The 21,226-nt window shown below is 52.8% G+C and overlaps 1 long non-coding RNA gene across 5 annotated transcripts in view; it reads right to left on the bottom strand.

Moving 5' to 3' along the window:
* The window catches only part of LOC123833226, a 152,925-nt gene that overhangs the window by 15,451 nt on the left and 116,248 nt on the right, over positions 1 to 21,226 (bottom strand). For all 5 annotated transcript variants that reach the window (XR_006788188.1, XR_006788187.1, XR_006788189.1 and 2 more), the window contains one exon: positions 7,862 to 8,005. This is a non-coding gene — a long non-coding RNA (uncharacterized LOC123833226). The remainder of the gene's footprint in view (positions 1 to 7,861; positions 8,006 to 21,226) is intronic.

The raw sequence follows: 21,226 nt of genomic DNA, 5'->3' as shown, positions 1-21,226 counted from the left end.
AATTTAAGTCTGGGGAAGGTAATAATACTCAAGATGAGCTGGGAGCATCTTACAGTGCCAGAAAGCTAAGAAATGCTAAAAAGGAAAAAAACCCACAATGATGAGGGCATATCAAAAGGAGACCAGAGCCAACTGAAATTGTGCTCAATGGGCAAAGCTGGAAAAACCTGAGCTTTGTAAGTAAGTAGAGTCGTATTGGATTGTAATCCAAAGTATATGATACATATTCATGGGTTCATAAGTAAATGCATGGGGGAGAAGAGAGAAATCTCACTCGGACGAGAATTGTAAATAGTGTATGTAGATTCTCAAGTCAAGGGGAGCACAACCCCCCATAAGTGTGGGGTGTACATGGTGACATCCTTCCATGCACATGGTCAGGGTGACCAGGGCAGGGAGGGAGAAATCTGACAGACAGAACCACAGCCAGGTAACCAAGGTGGACGTCAGCAGTGATCAGACACGATGACAGTGGAGGGCATTGGTACCATGGGAGGGAAACAGCGCTTTGCCCCCGTGCTCTTCTCCCCAAACACCCCCCCCCCCCCCCGCAGGACGAGAAGAGCATCGGACAAATGCAAAGAGGGGGAATTCTACAAAATACGAGACTGGAACTCCTCAACACGGTCAAGGTCATCAAAAACAAGGGGTATCTGGGCAACTGTCGCAACCAAGAGGAACCTCAGGAGACCCAGTGACTAAATGTCATGCAGTGTGCTGGGTGGGACCCTGGAACAGAAAAGGGCATCAGGTGAAAACGAAGGAAATCTGTAAAAAGTATGAACTGTAGTGAGTAACAGTGTTAGCAATACTGGTCATTAATTACAACAAATGTGCCACCCTGATTTAAGACATCAGTAGTAGGGAACACTACACGGGAGGGTGTGTGGAACCATTCTAGACAATTTTTCACAATTTTTCAGTAACATCTAGAACTGTTCTAAAGCAAAGTTTGTTTAAAAACTGTGTGGAAGGCGTGTGTAGCAGAGTGGAAGTGTAGGAGGTACAGGGAGGCAACGGTGACATCTGGGACACTTTCTCCAGTTTGCTCCTCATGGTGACTCTTAAACTGTTCCCAGTGAACTCATTCTAGCAGCCCACACATGAAATTGGCATCCATGTGCAATGTATGAGCAGGGAGGGACCGTGGTAGCCTTCCAGTCCCCTGCTTTCAATCATAGCTGGGGAAAACGGCATGCAAAGACCCAAAGCAAATGGATAATGAATGTGTCAGCTCAGCACCCACTGGCAAGGCACCTTAGCTGCGCGTCTTTGAGGATTCATAGACCATAATGCCACTGGGTCCTCAGAGAAGCCTGCTCTGCAGAGGGGGGATCTGAGGCTCAGCGCACTAAGAGCCTTCTTCCAGTGCAGGGCTGGCAAGTGGCAAAAGCAGGGACCTGGGCTCATGGCTCCTTCCCAGGGCCCTGCGCAGTGCCACCCCCCCACCCCCACCCCCACCCCACGGCCAGTCACTTTCCCAATTTCCTCCCGTTCCAGCGGGGGCAGGGTTGATACGCAGGGAAGAAGGGAGCTCAGGGAGGATGGCAGTTAAAGTGGGTTTTCTCTTTCTTTTTCCTTTTCTTATTTCTATTTTTATGGAATGTTCCCTTAACCCAGTGCTTTTAAAGCACCCCCCTCCCCCCCACACACACACACACGGCCCATCTCATTTCTCACAAGCATGCAGCCAGGGTACCTGGGCTCTGCAACGGCACAGAAATGCTGTATGAGCCTTTGGGGCCAAACATCATACCTTGCCAGGCCAGGTCGCCAGGTCAGTTTTCTAGTTTTACGGTTTCATCTTTGGAGGGAAAAAAATTCTCAGGATGCCTCGCCTCCCACCAATGGGTATTTTCATCATAAAGGTACCTACTGTGACCAGCTCTGGGAGAATGATGAAAGCGGGGAGAAAGGGGGCTTGGAGCAGGAGAGGGTGAATTCCAGCAGACCGGTCATCACTCAGCAGCGACGGGAGCTGCGCCTTGGCTGGGCAGGGCTTCTCAAAGCCGCCATACCCCAGAAGGAGCCCCCCTGTGCACCACATGGGGCTCTGTCCTGTATTTCATTGCATCGGAGAGAACCTGGAGCCCAAGCTGGGAGGTCACCCGAAGGGACGAGGAGGCGTCTCGGGATGATGGTAAGAGGCATTCAGAAACACACGCCAGGATGGAGTGTCCTGGGATATATAGCATTTGCTTCAGTTTAGCAAGTGGTCCTCTCATTGGTAAAAGCTTTTAAATGTTAGCCTTGAGTTTTAAAAAAGAAAAAAGAAAGAGAACTGGAAATGATGTACAAGCACATTGCACTAGTAAGTGCTTCACACACATTCGGGACAAAGATTCCTTCCTCTGCTACGGTGGGTACATTAGTCCATCTCTAGCCTCTGCTATGCTCTGAAGAGTAAATGAGATAATGAATGTAAAGTGCTGGGAACACCATGAAAAATACATCTGAGCTACTACGATTTCTACTATTACTACTGGTAGAGTCATCGCCATACTAGTACCCACCACTACCCATGTTCCTGTAAGGACCATACTTTATGAGTGGTGCCTAATAGTACTTGCTAGAATTTCCAACCTTAGCTATGCTGGGAGGCAAATGGGCAGACCGACGGATAGAATGCACAAATGAGTGGAGATAGAATGCACAAATGAGTGGAGAATGATCTTCAAAGCAGGCAATCAGGAGTCCTGAGCTGTCTCTTTCCCGGAGCCCCATGCTATGACCACAGGGTGTTCAGTAAAGACCCAATTTTGTCTGAACAAGGAAGACTGCAAACCATCCATAGGGCCCAGCATAGGAAACCCCTGAAAGTCAGGATCCAGACAAAACAGGCCAACAGTAGCTCTTGCGGTTACTCGATTCAAGCGCCTTGTTTTAAAGATGGGGTGGTGAAGGTTAAAAGTATCAGTCGACACTCACACTCAAAGAGCGGCTTTGGGGCCAAGGCCATCAAACTGCCCCACGTGGCCTGCACCATGCACCCTCTGTGTTTGTGGGCTCGGGCTACAGAGCAAAATATCAGAGGCTGCACAGCTCACGCAGCAGACATCTATTTTCCCACAGTTCTGGAGGCTAGATCAAGTTCCAGCTGATGAAGTTTCCAGTGAGAGCTCTCTTCCTGGTTTGCAGACAGACACTCTCTTGCTGTGTCCTCACATGGCACAGAGAGGATGGGGGGGAGAGAGAGAGAGAGAGAGAGAGACAGAGAGAGAGAGAGAGAAAGAGGTTGCTCTGTGGTGTCTCTTCTTACAAGGATGACCACTAGTGCTGTCAGTTAGATCGGGGCCCTACCCTTGTGTTAGGGACTCCACATGTGAATCTGGGATGGGAGATGGCGGGGCACAAACATTCAGTCTGCAACACTGTGCAAACACAGTTGTTTGAATACACGGTCTCCCCCCGCATCTGCTCTGCTGTCTCCCCACAGCGGGCACGGCACCTGGCTCAGAGTGGGGAAGTGGCAGCGGACAGGGAGGAAGGGAACTGCCACCGCATGCCAGTCGTCCGCCCATCAGCCCGCCGGAGCTGGGGAGGTGGGCGGGGGGAGGCAGACCCCAAGCCAGGCGGGCAGCACGGCCCATTATCAGCAGATCCGTTCCCCGAGGAGGCACTGGAGACAGGCAGATCCTCATCCTCAGAAAAAAACAAACAGAATTGGGAGAGAGGAAAGGGAGGTAACAGAGAAAAAAGAAGAGAGGAGAGGGAGAGAGACGGATGGAACAGTGAGGAGGAGCGAGGAGCGAGAGTCCAGATGTGTCTGTGATAAGGGTGAGGCGGGTGCAAGTCTGGGTGCCCGGATCACCGGCTAGCAGCGAGGTCTCATCAATGCCACCGCTCTGAGTGTCCAATCCACTCATCTGTGAAGTGCGGTGTCTTAGCTCAGGCCGCTAGAAGGAGATATCAGAGACTGGGCAGCTTCAACAGCAGCAGCTTATTTCCCTCCGTTCTGGAGGCTGGAAGTACCAGGTCATGGTGCCAGCAGAGTCAGTTCCTGGTTTGCAGAAAGCCGTCTCCTATGGCCTCTGATGGTGGAGACCGGAGAGAAGCTGCTCTCTGGTGTCTCTTCTTATAAAGTCATTAATCCCGTCATGGGGGCTCTACCCTCATGACCTTGACCTAGTCACCTCCCAAAGGCTCCACCTCCTAGTACCGTCACATTGGGGACCAGGTTTCAGCCTATGAATTTGCAGGAGACACACACACACACACGCGACACATAGAAACAGGGAGCCATAAAGCCAGTTTGTCTCGGGATTTTCTCCGGAGCAAGAATGGGGACTTTTCTCTGCTGTATTCCAGCGGCTGCACACCGTGGTACATGGCAGCTGGAATACAGTCATGAACTACAAGAAAAAAGAAAGAACGAGAAAGAAAGAACTTTATAAACTTAAAGTGCTCAGTAGGCAGTGGGTCTATGTTTCTCCCAAAGCAGACGGAGGCTTGAAGTTCTTTCTGAATGTCTCTGCCTTGCTAGCCCGAACTCGGGGCCCTACAGTTCAGTCAGTCCAAGAACGCCTGGCCTGAGCTCGTCCTGGGCGCCCGTCATGGTGCCCAACACTGGGGCGAGGGCCAGAACAAGACCCAGAGCCTTCCCTCAAGGTATTCCCAGTCCAGGGAGAAGCCAGAGGCTGCTTCTGACAACAGAACGAAGCCTGCTGGGGAGATAAGGGGAGATGAAGGTTCCGAAGTCCAGCCTTTAACATTAGCATAATAACTTCAGTCATAACAACAGTGGCCCTCATTCATTGTGTGGCCAGCTGCTGGACAAGTGGGACAGGAAGAAACCCAGCAACGGTTTCGTATTCGGTGGTGACTCGGCCACCGCCCCCTGCTCTGCATGAGCTCATGGTAAGCACTGCTGAGGAAGCTCAGTGTCCTCTGGTGTGACCGATTTTATCAGAAGAAACAAAATTAGGCACACTTTCCTCTAGACTTACATATTTCTCTGCAATTGCTCTCATGTGTAGACATTAATTATGCTGCCTACGCTGCTAAAAATAAACTCCCAGTCAAATGCAATGAGCCCAAAACCTCAATATGAAACCACAAAAAGGAGCAATAACAAAATGAGCCAATACTAGAGGTGTATTAAAGAGACATTTCCGCTTCAAGTGCAGAGCTCTGAGTGGGCTGCAGGATTTTTTGTGTCAAGGACGCTGAATATAGGAAGCAACCTTTACGCACGTACCTGTGGCTAAAGACCAGGGCTGGCCCCTGGCCCCAGCTGGCAGAAGGCGTCAGACACCCTCTGACCAAGGGCCAGAGGGGCAGCTACACAGGAGCCAAGACATGCTCCCAGGGGAGGCAGGGTCAGGAGAAGGGTCGAAGAGCAAGGTGGGGGTCAAGGGGAAGAAGTCAACCTCCTGTGCCCATCCAAGGAGGGCCCTGGATGATAGAGTAACACTGAGAAGGCTGGGACCCAGACAGGTAAGCAGGTGGAAGAGGGGAGACCGGTCCATTCTGCAGCTGAGAAAAGAGAGCTTGGAAAGCAGTAAAGGACTTGCCCGGGGTCACGGGGGAGTGGGAAGTGGTGCTGGAGTGGAATCCAGGTTACCAGTACCTCTGCTCCATAGCGGGGGGTGTCAAATGGCCCAGGCTCATGCACGAGAAAGGTGCAGGCGCCCTGCTATTGGCGTGCAGCCCAGGTGAGCTGATTTCTGGGCAGAGATGCAGGGGGACAGGCTCCCAATGGGAGAGCCATGCCCTTCAGACAAGAAGAGCCACAGGCACAAGGACAAATGCTTGGCTCAGTGTCACAGCCCTCGTCACAGACCGGCCTTGCCCCAGAAGTGCTCTGGACTGTGCAGCTCTGAATCCCAGGCCCTGCCCCTGCTCCGCCTGCTACCACAGCTGAATTCTAGGGACATTCCTCTCCCGTCATCCTCAGACAGACCGGCCAAGTCTCTCCTCCGTTCACAGAATGCAGGTCACCCTGCCCACTTCTGCGGCCACAGCATCCAGAGACAGCTCTTGAAGCTTTCAGATCCTCTGCCGCAGTGACTATGGTCCCATCTGCCCTTTCTCCCCAGTGGGAACAGCTATGCCAGCCTTCCTGGTGCTACAGGCAGTGGTGATCCCGGGCTGTTGTAGGTCTGCATCTGCTCCGGCTCCCAAAGCCCACTGTCCAGGTTGGGAGCATGGGCTTCAGGACCCGCTGAGTGTCTCAAGGCCAAAAAAGGGTGTGCGCAGCCTGTGCACAGGAAGTCCTGTCAGCTGTTCACTGCGGAAGCGTTCTGACACCAGAAGCGGGAAATCAGATACTGAAACGTACGGGATTGGGGAATGCGTGCACAGAGGTGTAGAGAAGGCTAGAAAGGCTTCGTAATTGCTAAACTGCTCAGCTCCTAGCAGGGTTTATTCGCATGCATCTCCCAAGGGTCTGAAGGGGCTGCACCCAGGCCTCCCACACACCTGGTGAGCTTGGGGTGTACTGTGTGTGCACCAGGCCCCTGACCTCGTCTGAAGGGCGCGGTCTCACGCTCTCCACCCCTGTGTGCCCTGAGATGACACGAACACCCACCCCATGAGCCCAGTTCTCTGCTCCCCTCCCGGTTCCGCCGTCCCTGGCTTCCTTCTCACCAGTCCACCTTCCTCCCCCACGTTTCTGTCCGTGCATCATTTTCAAATTTGTGGGAGGCATCATTCTCCTTTTTTCACGCTCTTTAGTCTTCTCACCATCTCCTTAAAAAGAATCGCGACTGGCCTCATCCACTACTCTAAATCTTCCGAAACGCCCTTCTTTCCGTTCTCTCTCCAAGCACTCTCTTTCCCTGTCTATTCCCTCCTTTCCCATGACTCATTCATTTGTTCTTTCATTGTGCACAACGGGAGGCCCAACCCTGGGGTGTGCACCCCTGTGAGAGAGTCCTGGCTGGAACAAGCTCACCAGCCACGGGGGCGCAGGCAGGGGAGAGGAAAGCAACCACCTGGAGCAGGCCCGAAATCCCTGGCTGCAGCCGGGAGGAGGGAGAAAGCGACCGTGCTCAGAGTGAGGGTCCGCACACCACATGCAACGTGATTCACAGGCTTTGGCCAAGCCGATGTGGCGGCAGGTGAAAGGCAGAGAGAAGAGCAGACCGAGGACTTCAAAATACCCTGCTGCACGTTAGGACCTCTAAAAGGTATAATCAATGAATTAAAAAAGAAAGAAAGAGAAAAAAACCCTCTCATTTTGGTGCATTTCCTCCTCGCTGCCAAGCACCACGCTGAGCTCCTTATCTCCACTGTCTCTTGTGATACCCACAACATCCTCCTGAGGCAGGCGCTAATAAGGTCCCTATTTCACGAATGAGGACACCGAGGCTTGGAGACGCTGAGCGACTGGCCTAAGGGGAAGCAGGTAGCCAAGCCAGAAGAAGCTGAGGCTGCCTGGAGCCCTCCGCCTTTCTGCCTCAGCCTCCGCCTCCGGCAGCCTCAGACCTCTGGGCCTGGAGCCACCAGCTGTTCCGGAAGGTGGGGAGGGAGGAACCGATCACCTTCTAGATGCCCCCAAAGGCATCCTGACCTAATCACTAACCCCCGGAGCACTCTCCCATGTCTCCGCGGTCCAGCCTCCACCAGCCGTAACAGGACAGCTGGGGCACCCTACCCGGCCAGGAGGACAGGAATGGGGGACTCCCCTGGCTGGACAGAAGGAGACAGAGCTCCAGAGGCACAAGACACGAATGGCTGAAGAGCCCAACCAGGCGTGTCAGGATGAGGTGACAGGAAGCCGAGGTCCCGAGCACCGTGGACCAGCCAAGGAAGCCCAGCGGAGATGTGAAGAACCGCAACCCCAGGTGTGTTGCGCGAGATCGCCAGTTCCAAAAGCCATTTTTAGTCCCCTAAGGCTTAAAAGGAAAAATCCCCTTACCTGAATTGTCCAGATCTCAAGGCATTACAATTTCAGTTCAGGGAAGGCCAGTTCTCACATCCCTCCGGAGTGTTGAATGGACACGTGTTGGGTTTTTCTTTTTTTCCCCAGATTAAAGGCACCTACATTCCAGGTAACAGGATTCTGGAAATATGTAAGAAAAGGACAGAGAATTATTAGTATCAATGCCCACAAGGGAGATTCCACTAATTTAAATAGTAAGTACCTATTTACTATGTGCTAAATGACAAGCAGCAAAGAGCAGGCATTTACTGAGCAACTATGATGTGTCTGGGACTGTGATAGCTATTTAAATGCATGAGGCCATGCAATCCTATGAGATTGGTTTTGATAGCTCTCCATGTTTCAGGAATCAAATAAGAGGCTAGGCCAGACAGGATGGTCAGACCTTCTGACTCCCAAACCCTCACCCATCTATCCCCTTCCCCTTCCCCACCAAAGCTTGCGTGCATGCGTCAGATTCCAGGAATTCTGGCTAGAGGGCAATGAGACACCTTCCTAATCACTTCGTTCTGAGAATGGCTGGTCCCTGGTGCCTAAGGCGTGGGGATTGTGTAAACCCTGGGAGCTGCAGCAGCTTAACTTCCCTGCAATTTGTATTTGTGCCCTGCACTGTCATCCCGTAACACACAATCAAGTGAAAATCATGAATTACTCAGGGGCCGCCCCCCCTCAAAAAGTCACCAGGGATTCTTATCCTAACCGATCGTCGAGGCAGCTAATGAGGTGGCCAGAAGGGGTAAGGCAGTGTGGGGAACGGGGTGAGAGGGCCACCCCTGGTCTTACAAGTTCTGGGAGGACCACCTGAGATACCCCAGAGCAGGACCAATGCTCAGAGGGGCGAGCTCAGACACCGACTGCCTCTCCTTCAAGGGATGCAGTGGCACCCCAGAATTTCACACTACCACCTCACAACGGAGTGATCCTTCCAGGCCTCCCTCCCCCCACAAACCCCACCGGATCTTGGAAGCCAAATCATTAAGAAGATGGAACTCCGTGAACACAGACTCAGAAGAAAGAAGACTGATCAGTTCTGAAGGGGAATCTGCCCTCAATTCTGGAAACAGCTAGGGGGAAATCCTTGCCCTTGCCCCAAGGACAGGGGCCAGGTGGCTTGAATTCCCCACCATCAATCCCCTCTCTCCTCCAGGAAAAGCTGGCCATAATTTGCTTCTCTGAGGCTGTCTGGTTGTCCTGTGCCTCCCTTGGACGTGTCAGTGTCACAGGGGTCCGACCACAGTTCCTCCCTTCAAGCACTGTTAGTTGGATCCATCCATCCAGTGCTCCTCCTTCCTTCCGAGGACCAGTTCCCAGCAGGAGAGAGGGCGGATTCCCCCTCACTCGGAGAAGTCCCCTTGGCTGACAGCATGCTCAGAAAGATGCCCTCCTCCGCACACCCAGCCTCCCATGCTTCTTGGGCACTTTGCCTGGGAAGGAGAGGTGCTTGTTCCTTATTGTCAAAATGCATTGGCTTTATTACCCCAAAGGGCGGCCGCCCAGCCTCCCAGTTGACTGGGGACTCTTTGTCAGGCTTCCTGAGTTAGCACCACAGATCTACTGAAAACGTCTTTTTTTGGAGCCTGAGCAAGCTACTTCCTGAGCCTCAGTTTCTCATCTTCAAGGTTTGTTCTTAAAGCAAGAACCTCTGCAGGGCTGAGCATGCAGCCTGGCTCATGAACACTTAGAAACATGGGTGATTACGTAGACAGACCACTTAAGCAAGTGCGGGGCCTTAACTTCTTAGTCTCCTCCCAATAAGGCAGGCAATAAGGGCTCGCCTCTACCTTTCTCCCCACGATGACTCAGGCAGCAGAGGGGCTCAGTACACGGGCACAGGGAGCAAGTGAAGCCGATGAGAATGGACAGAAAAGCCTGGAGTTCGAGTCCAAGGGTCTCAGCTCTAGGCCTGACATGACCCCCTTACCATCTCCCAGGCATGCCCTGTGAGATCGTGCATGCAAGCTGTGCTCTATACGCTGTAAGGGCTAGAGAAACGTAACGAATCCTAACAACAGCGCCATGGTCCTCCATACAGGACGCTTTGCTGAGGAATATCCTCAGGGACTTCGCTGAGCACCCACTGTGACCCCAGTAGGTCTGGCCAGAGGAGAAGCTTCAACCCCACGTTACAAACGCAGAAACTAAAGCTCAGAGGGGCTGCAGCGGCTGCCCGACACCAAACAAATACACGGCTGAAACACTGGCTTGCGAGCTCACCCCTCCTCCTTGTAAAGTCAGCTGTTGCCAAAAAAGAACCTCCTTCTGAGGCAGCCAAACTGATTAATGTTTTTAATTAATGTTTTAAACTATGGAGCGATGTTGCATGGAAATGAGGGAAGTAAAATTTCTAAGTCCCTCCCAGCAGTGGGCCCAGCCAGAGGCTCGCTGCCTAAGTGCAGGGGGTTTGGTGGGGGGGAGCATGGCGGGGGGTGGGCAGTTCTGGGCCGGCCAGGATGGTCAGAGCGCAGCAGTCGCAGCCGCACTTCAATGCGCCGAGCCTGGCAGCAGCAGGCTCACTTCCCGCCCGCAGAGCCAAGCCAGGGGAGAAGGAGGCTGGCCTAGCACAGACAGGACTAGCTCCTCAGGACCTGGCCAGCCCAGCAGAGGAGGGAGCCGGGTGCGGGCAGCCACACAGCACATGTCCATGCCTGAGCCTGAAGGTGAGGTGGCTGCAGCTCCTAGGTCCTCCTGCCTGACATGCTGTCCCAAGGACAGGACAGTCGCTGTTCGGTGGTTGACACACACACCCTGCCCTTGCACCTGAACCAGGGGACCACGGGCTCTCTCAGGATGCTGACGGCACTTCCCAGCACTGCGTTCTGATGAGTGAGGAGCCAGAGTGCCTGCGACAGGTAGACCCCGGACCACCAGGGTCCCCGGAGGTGAGAGACAGATGGGGGCCCAGACACGGGCATCCTTGGCCATCATGCTCAGGGATCTTCCTCGTTCTGCCAGAGAATTCCCAGTGTGTCACATCTCAGAGCAGCGACTCCTCTCCACGACCCGAAAGACAGGGCACAGAATGTGACGGACAGATTGAATAATTAATCACCAGCTCTGCAGCAAGCAAGGCCGCCTCATCCCCAGGGCAGTGGCTTTGAATGCCACCTAAATGCTGCATAGGCGGTGGGGCCAATTGGGCACAGCCGGCAGCCAGGACCAGCCACCCACAGGCAGGGGCCCTGGGCTGCTGGGCAGAAGAGAGGGAGCCCACCATCAAATGAATGGCCACAGGGGATTCCTGACCTGACAGTCATTAAAATGCCAATTGCTTGCTGCAAACAGACCACGGAGGTGGATTGGATGGAGGCGCATGCCCAGGGGCAGAGGGCAGACTGGACCACCAGGAAGACCCCCAGAGGAGCGCCAGCCTTGAAATGTGTTCATTCCCCCTGAGAAAGCCCTGGGAAAGGACAAACACACAGGAGGGTCAGCAAAGCCCGGCTCACACGCTTGCCTGACTAGGGGATCCAGCAAACTCAAGTGCACAGGTAACATGTGCAGACTCAGCACACACATTGCCCAGGACAGGGCTAGTCCCTGCCAGTTGGCAGCTGTGCACCCTGGGCAGCCCATTCAACCTCTCTGATCGTCATCCGTGCGGCACGGCTGGTCTGAGCAGCTACCTTCCAGGAGCGGGGTGAGGACGCTTGCTTATTGGCACAATGCCTGGCTCACAGGGAGTGCCTGATCCGTACTTTGTGATTCTCGGGGGCTACTTGCTGCCGTTATTCCTACTGAGGGGCAAGCAGATTAGATAATACTGGGTTTGAACCCCAGCTCTGCCATTGCCTGGGAATGTGACCACAGAGAGACCAACCGTTTGACCTCCTTGTGCCTTAGTGTGCTCCCATGCAAAATGTGGGTGTGGCCACCAGCCACACTGGAGCACCGAGGATCACAGGACACATAAGAAAACAAGAGGCACAGGGTGAGCTTTCGAGATGAAGAACCCACCTCCAACTGAGAGACATTCTACAAAACAACTGGCCTGGACTCTTCAAAAATGTCAAGGTCAAGAACAGCTGAGGAGCTGTTCCAGGATAAGGAGCCATGGCCACTAAGTACAGCGGTGATCTGGAAGCAGGAAAATCCCCAAGGACATTACTGGGACAACCGGTGAAATGGTGTGTGGCCTGTGGATTAGATAAGACAATTGTAGCAGTGCTCAATATCCTGGGTTTGAAGGTATTTAGGGATAAAAGGGCACATCTGCAACTTATTGTGAAATGGCTCGGGAAAAAGTATGTGCATGTATGGATGTGTGTAGGCATGTGTGTGCACACGCATGTGGGAGAGTGAGTTGACCACTGGTGAATGTGGGTGCACAGCGCTTTGCATCATCCCTGTCATTATTTCTGCCGGTTTGAAACCCTATCCAGATCCAAGGTGACCCAGAGCTGAGGAGCAGGACGAGAAGAACAGGCGTAAGGGGCTGAGTATCCGCCATCCACGCGAGCCAAAACACAAGCCTTTCTCACAAAAGCGTGTCACCCTATGTAGAAACGTGATGATTTATTGTGTAGAAAACTACAAAGGATAAAACTGAAATTTAATTTGAACCACCACCCCTCCCCGCCAAGAAAAAGACAGACAAATGGATGGCTCCCTCTATTCCTGTGCCCCAGAACCGGGCTCGGACGGCCCACGCCCTTGCCAGCCATCAAGCGGGGCGCCAGGGGAGGCACCGGGGAGGAGGGCAGAGGCAGCAGGGATAAAGGCCGCCAAGGCTGGTGTTCACGATGTGCCAGGCAGTACTGGGAGAGATGCCTGCATCTCCAGCCATTTCCATCCTCCCAAGAACCCTGGAGGCGAATGCTACTGCTATTCCCATTTCACGCTGCAAGAAACAGAGACTAGAGGCATGCTGTTGCCTGGCTTTTCATCCAGAAGACGGGTGATCTGGAATTTGAGCCCTGGGATTTTCACAGGCGAAAGGGAAGCAGGCACTGTGGGCCCACGGAGCAGCCAGCACTAAGACCCGACTTTCCCCTGATGCCGAGGCCCCCAAGCCCAGCACGGCTGAGGTCTCGATGCAGTGGAAAGCTGTGGGGTGCTGAGACCTCCCCCACTCCCTGCCCTGTGTTCCCTCACCAGGGCCACCAGCACTGCAGAGAAGCCGCTCAGCACTTGTTTACAGATGCACTCACGGGCATACACCGTCTTTTCAAAGGAGTTCAACAGTGTGTGGACGATATTTGGGAGACCCAACAGCTAGAGGACGCCGGTGTCATTGGGGAGGAGAAACAGGGTTCTGGGGACAGGGAGGGGTAGGAGTCGTCACTGAAAACTCTTTCATCCCTTCTGGGTGTTTCCTATGAATGTCTTGCCTATTCAAAAAATTTTGTTTTGTTTTTTTAATATAAAGAAGGAAAAACGAACGGACCCAGTGACTGTGTGAGTCTGCTCTGATTGTGAAGCAGCGAGCCATCCATGCCACGCACTGCTAAGGACCCGGTTCCCGTCTGTCTCTCCACATCCTCCTGCTTTGCAAGTTGGAAAGACCCAGAAGCAGCATCCCCCATCCTCCTGGAGGGTGCCAGACATGGTCACCATGGGACCAGCCCGTAAGTCCCTGAGAGGCCAGAGTGACTCTTGCAGGAACACGGGAAAGCCGGCCGAAGTGCAGACACGCCTCATTTGCACTTCACACTGACTGTGCTGCTTCAAACTGAAGATGAGACACCCCCCACCCCAGCAAAAAGGTATTCACTTACTGAAGGCTCGGAGGATGATGAACGCTTTTTTAGCAATAAAGCATTTTTTAATTAAGATACGCACATTGTTTTTTAGGGCATTATGCTACCGCGCATTTAATAGACTACAGTAGCGAGTGAACATAGCTAAATTCGTGTGACCCGCTTTATTGGGATGCTGGCTTTGCCGCCGTGGCCCTGAACTGCACCAGAAGGGTCTCCGAGCTGTTCCTGTGATCCTCACCCAGTTCTCCGGCCCTAGTGTGTGCAGGAACTGCGCATGCTCTCAGCCCCCAGACAACCCAGGAGGAGGGCGGGGATGCTTATCATCCCCATTGTAGAGCTCGGGAACCAAAGGCATTACGTGGTTAGGGAAGTGCTCATACTCTAAAGACGACAGAAGTCTAGCTCCAAAAACTGGGCTCCTGAACCCTACACTTCCCCCAGGAGGGACAGTGAGGAGCCACCACCGTCCCGTGAAGAAAGGACTTGGAGTTGGAGATTCCCAGGCTCCTGGCCACGCTCCACTCAAACGCGGCACGAGAGGGCCGGCATTCAGCAGCACCGCCCCGCGTGCGGACCGAGGGAGTTAACACATATGAACAGCGCTGTGTAAACCGTGAAGGGCGGTGAAAGCCCTCCCATCCAAACAGAGGGTGCGGTGGCAGCGGTGGGGGGAAGGCGGCTTCTGGAGAGGCCACCTCCCCCGGCGGCTTTCCCTGAAGCAGGGAAGCATTTCACCTCCACCTCCAACTTTCCTTTTCGTGCCTGCCCTTACGTTCGGTTCAACTTTCCCTCACAAACATCCTCCCACCTCCCCCTCCCACCCCAACCTGTCGCATTATTAAGTCAACCCCAAACACCTCCCTTCCTGCCAGCACAGGTCTTGTCACCTAGAACATCAAAGCCACGGCTTTCGGTAAAAACCTCTCAGATCTAAAAACAACCTGCCACACGCCAACCTGCGTGGCACCTTCTGGGTGACCCAGCCGGCTGGGTGAAAACAGCGAACTATACGGGAAAACACTCTGTGGAGAATCAAACACCTGCCCTTCTCTCCAAGTTCAGGGCCCTGGGTGGCCTAACAAGTCCCTTCCCCACCACTCAGGGCTTCACACAGAGGAGGGGGATTGCATCCCGCATTGCTAGGTCTCTTTCAGATCTAGAGATCACTGATGCCATCTCCTCTCTGCAAAGAGTCTCTACTTCCTGAACTGCAATGACAGCTCATTTAAATACGGGGTGGGGGGAGCATGTGTTTGCATAGATTGCTTAGGCTCTGGGCTGTAGTTTTGGGTGACTCAGAAAGGAGAAAATGTATAGTTTTCCCACAGCTCAAAGGAGTGGTGCCTCCATCTCCAATTACTCAAATGATGTGAAGTCACCGGGCCAATGGGACCCCTGGGGAAGTTCCAGGCTACGGGGAGTTCAAACGTCAGCGAGCTTAAGTTAAGCAGGGAATTTCCCATAGCGGACAGGTGTACCAACAGGTGGGCTAGATGGAGATTCCCCTCCCCAAGAAAACTATCCCTTACCCATTCACTCTCCATCTCATTAAGCCATCTCCTCAGGAGCGCAGGAAGCTATGCCCAGAACAGGCGCAGGGCCAACTGTCCAGGAAGTCACACCCCCAGAATGAGACACCTCTTCCAGGAAGTCAATGTTAAACCACCAACCATCCCAAACCCCCTAGATGATAGAAGCTCAAAAAAAAAATCATTGCTAAAATAGGAAGTATTTATTGAATGACTTAATCATGCTGCTTCTGTAAAGCTTAGGTACCCCTCCCCCCAAATACAGGGGTGCCTATTGTAGGCTCGTACTGGGGATGAAACAGTGATGGAAGCAGACATACCCATCTGGCCATCGTCCAGAGCAGTGGCTGAAAGTGCTGGCGAGTGATGACCTTCAAGGCAATTACCTCGCTCAAGATCGCATATCCTTCCAGGAGGGCCCACGTAAAATGAATGGGCCCACCCTCATCTCAATCCTGGACAATTCTGAAGGGCCATCCCAGCTCTGGGGCTCCCATGGGGTCTGCGGAGGCCTATGCGGGGACAATGTCACAGTGCAACTTCTCCCTCAGCCCAGCCCCGATTTCTTCCCCCTCGGTTTCACAGCCGTTGATCCCAAGTGCATCACTTAAGAAGCATCCCGCCTGCTAATCTCCATCTCAGCATCTGTCTGCCAGGGAGCCCAACCTGCATCAGGAAGGTTCTTATGCCTGACGCTCAGGCTCTGAGCTGCCAGGACGAAGGCTCTAGGATCTGGATGGGAAACAGACCCTTTCTAGATGAGAGCTGCTTCCTTGTTGCGCTCTACTTGACAATGAGGCTGCAGCCTGAGTTCAAGGCCATGATCAGTGAATGAGAGCTGGGAAGCAGCAAACACCTGTAGTCGTGTCTATGTGTGGAACAGTCCTGGGTCATTTTCCTCATTTTTGTTCCCTTAGCACCTGTACAGGAAATGACCTTAAGAAAACATCTACTGAATAACCAGATGATGAATGGGCCGATGGACAAACACATGAAGAAGTCACACCCAAAGCAGCCAGACAATAAATGAAAGGCAATGATGAGCAGGTACAGGTTAAATTATGGGACTTACGTAAAGTGATGAAGATGACAGAAGGTGACCTGTGATCAGCACAGGAAACAAGAGAAGTGAGACATCGGCATTAGCAAACTCCGCTCATCCGATGCGGAGTAAATAACACCCTCGTCACGGACAGCCCAGGGATGGAAGGGGAGAAGCCATCCGGAACCGCAACATCCGTCACCGCAACAGCCGTCACCATGAATGTGGGCTGTGATGCTCCCATTACCAGCAGAGGCAGCAGTTGACAGGAGGTCCTGAGTGTCGTACTGTAGTTTGGGGACTACAGCCTATAGTGATGGAAGCCATTGGGGTCCTGGAACAGAGGTGCTAAGTGACAGCTGGTCACCTAAGCTTCAGAACTGATGGAAGATTTCCTGAATCATCCATCCCGCAAGTTGTTGGCAGCTGCTTCGAACCCCATGCCCCTGAAGCAGGGGACAACTTGGGGATGTGTCCAGAACCTTCATTCTGAGAAGGCAGTCCCAGGGGCAGAACCAACACTGGAAAGCCCCAGACCCTGGCCTCAGTCCCCCTAAAAAAATGTGTGTACCCTGGATGTCCTCCTCACTCGGGCACCCACCCCACCCACTAAGTGTCCTCACTGCTGAGGTCCAGGGACGTGGGAGTGCTGAGCGAAAGGGAAAGAGCTAGGAGCCTGGAGTTTGTGCAAACAAGCGTAAGTGACGAGGGTGACGGGACAGGGATGAAGTTTACCCGGAAAAATTATGAAACAAATGATGTCACTGTTAAGCAGTGTACAGTGTATTCTGAAAAAAACAGATACCTTTGGCCTATTACTGCTCATCCCTGAACAGGGAGCTTCTCCAAGGCCAAGTGCTGAGGCCATCAGAGGTGGTAGGCAGGGGTCACAACTCACAGCACCAGCCTCCAGGGCCGGGAAGGATGGCTGGGGGTCAGGAGGAAGGCACAAGTCACAGGGAGGCAGTCCTGCCTAGAGTTTGAGCAGACCGCCTCTGCTACTGCGAGCAACCTGGGCTGGATTGGAGGCTCCACCACTTCCTTCCTGCGCAACCTGCGCTAGGAGAGCCACCTCCCTGAGCCCCGGCCTACCAGCGCGCCAGGAGGAACTGATGCGGGGCCGCCTATACAGAGCACCTGCGGAGCAGAGGCTGGCGCTATTTCATCTGAGGTCCCAGGTATAAAAGCCATCCAGGGCTCCCCTTTCCAACTGCTCAAGAGTGTCCTGTGAGGTCCCTCCTGGACACTCGATGGAGTTGGGGTGGGGACAGCAGGGGGATGAAAGCCTGTTTTAACTCAAACGGTTCTCCTTAAACTGTTATCTGTCTAAGGCCTGCGCGTAGATTTCAGTTAGGCCCCAGGGCTTGAGGGCTTTGAGAGAGTATGATAGTGTCAAACGTTCATCCTTTTAGTTTAATAAAGGGAAAAATAAAGCCTCCAGAAACCACACAGCAGGTTGGCGGCACAGAAGATGCAGCTGAGACCCCCAACTCACACACAGGTCATCATTTCAAAGGCTGGAGTCGCTGGGCACCTACCCTGAGGTCTAATGCTCGGGGGGATGAGACTTCTACACTGTGGGCGAGTGGTGATCCCAGTTCCTTGGTACCCCAAGTGGAAGTCCACAAGTGCTTGCTTCCAAAGCCTGGTTCAAAGAGCAAAAAGGGATGTCCAATGGGGAATGCAATCCAGGCAGAGGGGGCGTGACCCCTCTACTTCCCTGATGATGCCCAGTCTTCCCTGGATGACTTCCCAGAGCTGGGCTGGGGCTGAACGAGGGGCCCTTGAGGCACGAAGGGGAATCAGTCCACAAACATCAAGAGCACAAGAGGAGTAACTAAGGGGGAGAAATTGGTCCCTTCCTTGTCACGAAGTCGCAGTTCCCAGATAACCCCCGTGGGTCCTGTCCAAATTTATGCTTGGGTCTCTATCTGCCCACAATGTGGACCCATCCAAGCAGTGACATGACTCCTCCCAGGCAGGGAGGACAGAGGAAGGACAAGACTTTTCACAAGTGAAAATGCTCTAAAGTGCCCTGGCTGGTATAGCTCAGTGGATTGAGCGTGGGCTGCGAACCAAAGCATCGCAGGTTCGATTCCCAGTCAGGGTACATGCCTGGGTTGCAGGCCATGACCCCCAGCAACTGCACATTAATGTTTCTCTCTCTCTCTCTTTCTCCCTCCATTCCCTCTCTAAAAATAAATAAAATCTTGAAAAAAAAAAAAAGAAAATGCTCTAAAGTGACCGCAGGCAACTGTCAGGCCGAGAATCAGCACAGGCAGAGGAAGGAAACCGTAGCATCGCAGCACAGATCAATCCTACAGAGATCGCTGGTGACGGCCAATCACCTCCAGCCAACTCGGTGCCGGGCACCGGTGGGCTTTCTGTGTGCTCACTAACCCTGAAGGACAGCTATATTGTCCCCAAGTGACAGATGGGTAAAATGAGGCTCAGAGAGTCCCCAAGACACGGCTAGATTTGAACGCGTACTATGTGCAGTGTCCTGTGTGCCTAGCAAGACCTGCACCACCAAGTCCTTTCCCCAAGTCCCTGCTGCTTCCCCAGACGCACACCCTTCTGTTTCTAAGGGCATTAGTGTGGTGAAGGTCAACTTTATTCAACCAGGAAGACACCGACCACCCAGCATGGGAGGGGTGCAAGCAACACCAATGCCGCCATCAGACGGTCCATACAGGGGAGTCCTGTTCAGACAAGGATGGGAAGTCATGACCTCTGAGGTTTCCCTAAGATTCTGTAAGTCTAAACCGAAATTCCAATTATTCCCCTTGAGTTGAATTAAAGGCATTTCTACAGATCATAAGATGTAAGCCTCTGTCTTCCTTAGGGACAACAAGGCTCTTTATATCCATCCTGGCTTCTCCCCATTAGCCTCAGCCACCCTGAGGAGGAAAGTTCCAGCTTGGGGGGTGGGGGGCACGGTGGGGAGGGGCCAGGCAAAGACTCCAAGGCACCCGATGACAGACAGGACAAGTTAAACAGGGCGAGAGGAGGCTCCGACCCCACAGGATGTGGTGAGTTGGAGCAGCACAAGAAAATCAGAGAAAGCTATCTAGAAACACAAACAGCACTGCCAGAAAGGAGATTTAAAAGGAACCTGCAGGGACTTTTCTTCTCTTCCTTTTTGTTGTACAGCTAGGAAGCCCCAAAATAGGTGAGAGAGTTCACATCTCAGAGCTTTCCGAGGAAAAATCCTGACTTGTTCACCAGACAAACCCAGGGGGACAGGCGCTGAGGCTGAGGTCATGAGGACTCCAAGAGCCAGCCCCGCCTCCACATGCAGACGTGAGCCAGGAGCCGGCTGCGCCCTCCCGGCCTGCAGACACGGGCCAGTGTGCCCTGGAGCCTTCCACACAAAGGCCTGCTTTTGCAGCTCCCTCATTTTAAGTCGAGGCCCAGTTGCAACTGGCTCAACTTGAAGATGTCCGTGTGGAAGGTAACGAACCTGGCTGGCGCCAAAACCAGCATTCCCAAAGAGAGTCGGTAAACAAGCAGATGAAAAATAAAATTTGGTCTCATTAAGGATAAAAAAAATGTATACATTTAAACAGGAGATTATTTGCATCTATTGAATTATCATTTTTAAGCTAATTATGCACAGGGTTGATGGGGCTGCGGTGAAACTGGCCTATGCAGGGGTGGATGGTGGCAGCATAAACAACCTTGTTTGAAAATAATTTGTTAATGTGGGTCAAGAGTCATACAACTGTGCCTTTTGACTCAATACTTTGTCTGCGGAGCATGTGTCTGAAGGGTTTCCCAAGAAGAGAGGAGTAACGTGCACAGAGATGTTCCCAGTACCAGTAAGTATTACAGCAAATTACTAGGAAACAATTTAGGGTGACAGAGAGCTGGCTCAGCGTATGATTTACTGACCTGATGAACCATTACGTGCTCTTTAAAAATGATCATTAATAAGGTGTTTTAACAAAATGGAAAAATGCTTAGGATTTAATGGCAGATAAAAGATCACATACTGTCCCCTATACCTAGGCCTACATGGAAAGACAAGTTAATGTATGGGCAGGCACATGAGGTATCTGAAAACAATTTGATTGGTTGGTTGGCGGGGTGGGGGGGGGCATCACTGAGTTCATTTTCTCATCCATTCCCATTCTGTGTATCCAAGAAATGACAACCATCTTGATGATGACGCCAATGATGATGATGATGAAGGTGATGAAGATGACCATGGTTTTTTATTGGTAAAACTTCAATAGAGTCTGGAAAAAAATGGGCAGAACTCTAGGGCAGTAGAAACAGAACTCAGCCTGAGAAATGATCAAAAGCTCTAGAGGCGTTTGAAGATCAAGGCCAAGGACTGTGATCACTAGTCAGAGGACGGAAAACGCAGTCACCCCTGGGTCCTGCATGAGCGACGTCAGCCGGCCTCCGGGGCCCCGCGGGGCATCCGGCGGTATCAGATCATCTCAGCTGTGAGACTCGGCCCTCCTCCTCCCCAGCACGCCCACGGCGCTCAGACAGGAACAGAAAAACCCAGTCTGTGCGTATTTAAATGCCCCCCTCCGAAAACATGAAACTCTGCTGAGAGGCCTGGAGAAAATGTAAATACTGATTTTCCTAAACGAGTCTCTTTCAAAAAGGCAACTCGGTCAGTTTCCACACGTGGTGCCTGGGGTCACATGGAACTTTCATTTTCTATAGGGGGAACCCAGATGGGATTTCCAGAGTGGACAGAAACCCTAACACACAGCTGTCCCCACGGGCAGCCCGGGAAGGGGCAGTCGAATCAGGGGTCAACACTGTGGATTCCCACGTGACCTGTCTGGACTCCATCGCTACCAGCTCTAGCTTTGGGCATGACAGTTCACCCCCGTGGCCTCAGTTTTTGCATCCATGACATGGGCACGTTACAGACCCTTCCTCGTGGGGGTGTGGTGAGGATGACGAGAAATGTGTACGCTCAGCACAGCCCCCTGAGCTATGGGGGCAGCTATGGGCCCTCCCAGACTGGTGGCTCCCTCCCTGACTCTCATGCCTAGTCTCCCTGTCTGGTCTGATCGATTTGCCTCCTGGGTTTCTAGGCAGCACC

Source organism: Phyllostomus hastatus, unplaced genomic scaffold (genome assembly GCF_019186645.2).
Source record: "Phyllostomus hastatus isolate PE091 unplaced genomic scaffold, TTU_PhHast_1.1 phas_scaffold_21, whole genome shotgun sequence".
Taxonomy (NCBI): Eukaryota; Metazoa; Chordata; class Mammalia; order Chiroptera; family Phyllostomidae; genus Phyllostomus; species Phyllostomus hastatus.
The sequence above is the reverse complement of the archived record's forward strand: the minus strand, read 5'-3'. Positions and strand labels throughout refer to the sequence as shown.